We start from the raw sequence: 5,434 nt of genomic DNA, 5'->3' as shown, positions 1-5,434 counted from the left end.
AAAATTACTACTCAATAAAAAAAGTAGTAAATTACTTTTTATGTGTATAATTAATGATACAATCCCATTATCCTAAAGCTAAGAAAATAAAAAATATTCATCACAAAACTTATAAATATATAATAATAATATCAAACTTAATCCAATATATCGAAAACTTGTGAATGTAATTAATTTGCTTTTCAAGTTTTGTCAGCATATTTAGCACTCCCCAAAATTTCCCATGATTCACCCCCTCCAAGTAAATATTAATTGCATTCTTCACTAGTTTATATAAACATCATTAAGTAGATCATCTGATGTGATGTTTTCGCTAGTGGTGGTTTGTAAGTGAAAATAAAGCTGCTTCACTCCTGTGTTCATGGCGGTCTACACGATCCAAGCATTATATTTCTGTCAAACAAGTCTCGCCGCTGCATGATAAACAACAGATTAAAATGCTAAAATTGATCCAACAATTAAAATTCAACGTTAAAGAGCAACAACCCCAATTTACAAACATCCCGAAAAAAAACAACATATAACAATTATAAAACGAGCCACAACGTAATGTTTGTAAAAAAATTTAAAGTACAAAATAAGATATAAGTAAAGATTGATACTAAAGAGCCCTTAGAGGAGAAGGGGAGCCTCCAATAACATCACATTAATTCAAAACAAGTCCGAGTTCTAGTTTCTCTTGGACCATCACTAATCAAAAGATGTATGAATAAAGTAATTAAATGTCAATGCTTATAATTAAAGTGAATTTTAGGAATATATTCTTTTATTTATTAAACCATTCTACTTCAATTCTAAATATCTAATAGTTTTGAATTCACATTCAATAACAATTTTTCAATAACAATTTTTTTTAATAATGGTCTCTTCTTTATAAATAAAATATTAATGTTGAACATTATCAAATATCTATAATCCATTTTTAATAATAAATATATTTTTAGGTTTTATTGAATATGTTTTTTCAGTATCAAAATTTCAAATCACACTCTTTCATCTTAATCTATTAAAAAGGGACCCTGCCTTTCCCATTAGAAAGTATGATCCAATATGTTAATATTAATTAAAAAACACACAAAAAAACCCTAACTAGTTCTACATAATAACCCTAAAATTAATTTTAAAAAATTACCCAAACTTGGAGTGCAAAAAAAATGACATACCTGGATTCATGTGCTTCCTTGGGCTCGCAATATGGCTGTTGCATTTGTTCATATTCAACAAACTTGTTGCCTATATTAACATTATTCTCAGTTTGGCCAAAAATGTGCTGTCCCTGATAACGATAACCTTGAACATAATTAGGGTAGACCAGAGCTTCTGTGGAGACAGGCAACGCAGAGACCAGAGAGTCAAAATCTTCAGCAGGCTGAGTTTGTTGCATGCAACTGCTGTGACATGATTGTTGGGCAATCATTATCTGCCTCTTCACAGATCCCACTTCTTCTTTCAGCCTTTCAATCTCTTGTTGAAGCAGAACAATAGTACCAAAGCACCCATAGACAGGATCCTTGTCCCGGGCATTTGCCTGGTAAATCATAGACTTCATGGCCTCGCCCTTCTGGTTATCATTCACTTGTTTGAGTATACGCAAAATGTTGCTCACTCCAAAGAGCTTGCGCACATTTTTGAACTGTTTGGGTTTATTAGAGGGGAAATAGGGCACCAATGGGCACTCAGGAGAGCATTTTCTTCTCTGGTATTTACACGCTGCGCATGCTTTTCTCATTCCACCCTTCTCACTCATTGTATTGTTTCTCTCCTGCTTAAAAGAATTGAAAACCCTATGAAATTTGCACAAGTTTCTACCCAGTAGTATATACATAAATATGTTAGGACAATACTTTTGAACAGCCTGCAAACAAAAACTCAAACATTTTTCTCTGGAGGCAAGAGAAGGAGAGATATAGTCAGGTGAGAATGGGTACGTGGTGGTGCTCTCTACTATAGTTAGTATATATTCTGACAAAACTGTTCGAAGTTTTTTTTAAATGGTGGTGGAGAATCTTTATAGCATAAACGACCAGTAAGAGGGAATGATGATAATAACTGGTAACGTCAATCTGTGTGGCAGGCTGGTCAGAAGATTAAAATAGTCATCATTTATGGACGTTGCGTATCCAGCATTCTTGGCAAACATTAATTTCCAAATTTCATAAGAATCATCATTTAAAATTTTCAGTCGAGCCTTGAAGTGGTCATTCCCAGCCTTCACCTGGCCATCCAACCTTTCAGGGTGGAGGGAGAAGAAGAAAAAGAAAAAGATGCTGCTGTACTCTATCCACCGACCTTGTTGATGATGTATGTGGTTCTTGTGAGAAATAAATCACAACTTTAAAAAACTTCACTCAGCACTAACTATTGCCGAGTGCCAGTTTGCTCGACACCTTAAGGAGCCGAGTGGTAGTTTCCTCAGGACTTGAAGGTGCTGAGTGACAGGCAGTAGGTGTCAAGTTAGCTCGGCACAAAAAGAAGCCGAGTAAACTCAGCACATGAAGGGCAATGCTCGGCAACAATGGATGCTGAGTGAGCTCAGCTCAAACTGAAAAAATTATAACTTAGTAAAATTTCAACGTGAATATTTCGACCATTAAAATCAGAGAGCCAAAGCTTGAAGCTTTTAAACAAACTTCTCAAATGCAATGAATAGAAGAAGAACAATGGATTCAAGTATGCTTGCTTGCTTTCTATTCAACTTTGATTATAAATATTACAAAATCTGGGAGCATTCAGCTTCAACCAAAAAATCCTAAAATAAACCTAAATTGGTAAAACTTCAAACTTCAATGAACTTTAAACTTGCAGCTCTAATGGCTGCATACAATGGTGCTCGAAGCAATCACTGCTTCAACAGGACAAACCCAACAATAATGAACTTATAGAATGAACAGAGGAAACTCAAGAAACTAGAAACATGAGACAAACTTCCTTCTGTCTTTGCAACGACTGATCTGCTAATCAACTTTTTTCTTCTTTCTCTGCTCTACAACTCTCTGCTAAACTTCTGATCTAGTGAATCCACTTGAATGAATCTAAAACATTCTTTTTGTCATATTTTCCCCCCTCTTTCTTGATTTCAAAAAATTCACCCACTATAGTTATTGTTTCTATCTGTTCTAGAGTCCGTCAAGTGGTAGGTGGGTGTTTGGCTCCATGGACAAACGACCATTGCATTTAATATTCCAACACTCCCCCTTTGTTTTGAGTCAAACAAACAAGGATAACTGCTGATCCAAATCAACTACACCAAGACTCTCTCTTAGGTGTACAAAAGTTCAAATGCCTAATGGCTTAGTAAAAATGTCTGCTAGCTGCTACTCAGACTTGCAAAATTCTATCTTAATATCCCCATTCTCCACCAACTCTCTGATGAAGTGAGATCTGATCTCAATATGTTTGCTTCTCCCATGGAAGACTAGATTTTTGGACAATGCAATTAATGAGATATTGTCACAATAAATTGTGGTTCCATCCTCTTGCCTTTCATTCAACTTTGTCAAGATCCTCCTTAACTAAATTATTTGACATGCTACTGCATTTGCTGCTATATATTCAGCCTCTATTGTAGATTAAACAACAATAGGTTACTTCTTGGATGCCCATGAAATTCCACCCAATCCCATATGAAACATGTATCTAGAAGTGCTCTTCTTATCATCTATACTTCTAGCCCAATCACTATCAGTGTAACCAACCAACTTGAATTCATTTGATGCAGTATACAAAATTCCAAATCCTTTGGTACCTTTCACATATCTTAGGATCCTCTTTCCCGCTTGCCAATGAAAATCCTTTGGTGTTTCCATAAATCTGAAAATCAAACTTACTGCATGCATCAGTCTAACCAAGTTGCAATCAAATACATTAAACTTCTAACATACTCTTGTATAGTGTTGGATCCACTCTCTTGCTAGAGTCTTCTTTGCTCAACTTTAGACCTACTGTTGTTGGCATTGGGGCTACCTTACTATTCTGCATTTTAAATCTCTCCAAGATCTACCTTGCATATTTTTCTTGAGAGATGAAGATGCCATCATGCATTTGTTTTACATCTATGCCTAGAAAGTATTTCAAGATACCTAGGTCTATCATTTCAAATTCAATTTTCATGGCCTCTTAGAACTCACCAATTAGAGCCTTGTCATTTCCAGTAAAATTAAATCATCTACATACAAGACAAGAATCAACACATTTTCATTTGTTGCCTTGATGTAGAGAGTAGGCTCACCATTGCTTTTACTAAAGCCATTGCTCATCAAATATGAGTCAATCCTACTGTACTATGCCCTTAGAGTTCTTTTGAGCCCATAAAGAGTTCTCTTCAATCTATATACTTTATTCTCTTCACCTGCAACTTCATAACTAGGTGGCTGCTCCATATAAACTTCTTCTTTCAATATACCATTTAGGAAGGCGAACTTTACATCCATTTGATATACCTTCCATTTGTGTTGAGCTACAATTGCTATAATAGCATGCACAGTTTTCATTCTTGCAACTAAGGCATATGTCTCATCATAATCTCTTCCATACTAGTGTTCATAGACCTTGACTACCAACCTTGCCTTATGCCTATCAATCTTGCCTTCAGCATTGCACTTAGTCTTGTAGACCCATTTCAATCCAATCACTTGCTTCTTGGGAGGCAAATCAGTTAGCTTCCATGTCTCATTCCTTTCTATAGCATCTATCTCCTCATCCATGACCTTACACCATTTCTTCTCCTTAACAGCTTCTTCAAAATATATTGGATCACTATGAGAAAATAATACAAAATTAACACTCTCATCATAATTTTCATACCTTTTATCTTGGTATATCTCCCTAAGACTCTTAGTCTTTCTTGGTAACAGGGAGGAGAGTGTGGGATCAGAATCTTCACTACTGCTACTTTGCCGACTAGTTTGATCTTTACTGGTACTTGGCACTAACACTCGGTCATGCCTAGAGGAGCTCGGCAACGATTGAGGTTGCTTGCCTTGTGTTCTATTTGCTCCTTCTTCTTGCTATTCATCAGCATCCTCTTCATTCATCATTGACACTTTACTTGAAGTGCTCGGTGACTCATCAGTTGGACTATACCAAGATTGATTTTCAAGAAATTCCATGTCTCTTGAGAGAATCATCTTGTTGTTCAATGGGTCATACAATCTGTATGCCTTTGATTCTAAGCTATACCCTGTGAAGATGCACTTCACACCTTTGTCATTCAATTTTTGCCTTTCCTCTTTAGGTACATGTGCATATGCAACACATCCAAACACACTTACGTGTTCAATTATCCATCTTCCTCGTGACCATGCTTCCATTGGAATTCTATCATGGACTTCCTTTGTAGGACACTTATTAATTAGATAAACTGTGATTGCCATAGCCTCTCTCTGAAATTCAATTGGGAGACCTTTCTCTTTCATCATGCTCCTTTCCATTTCAA

The 5,434-nt window shown here is 35.9% G+C and overlaps 1 pseudogene; it reads right to left on the bottom strand.

Annotated features, from left to right (window-relative positions):
* Window positions 1-385: 385 nt before the first annotated feature.
* Window positions 386-1,747, bottom strand: LOC149576620 (LOB domain-containing protein 4 pseudogene; annotated as a pseudogene).
* Between the last annotated feature and the right edge of the window lie 3,687 nt (window positions 1,748-5,434).

Source organism: Cupressus sempervirens, chromosome 1 (genome assembly GCF_028749045.1).
Source record: "Cupressus sempervirens isolate cs-2001-9-10 chromosome 1, ASM2874904v1, whole genome shotgun sequence".
NCBI lineage: Eukaryota > Viridiplantae > Streptophyta > Pinopsida > Cupressales > Cupressaceae > Cupressus > Cupressus sempervirens.
This window is presented reverse-complemented; position numbering and strand designations above follow the sequence as displayed.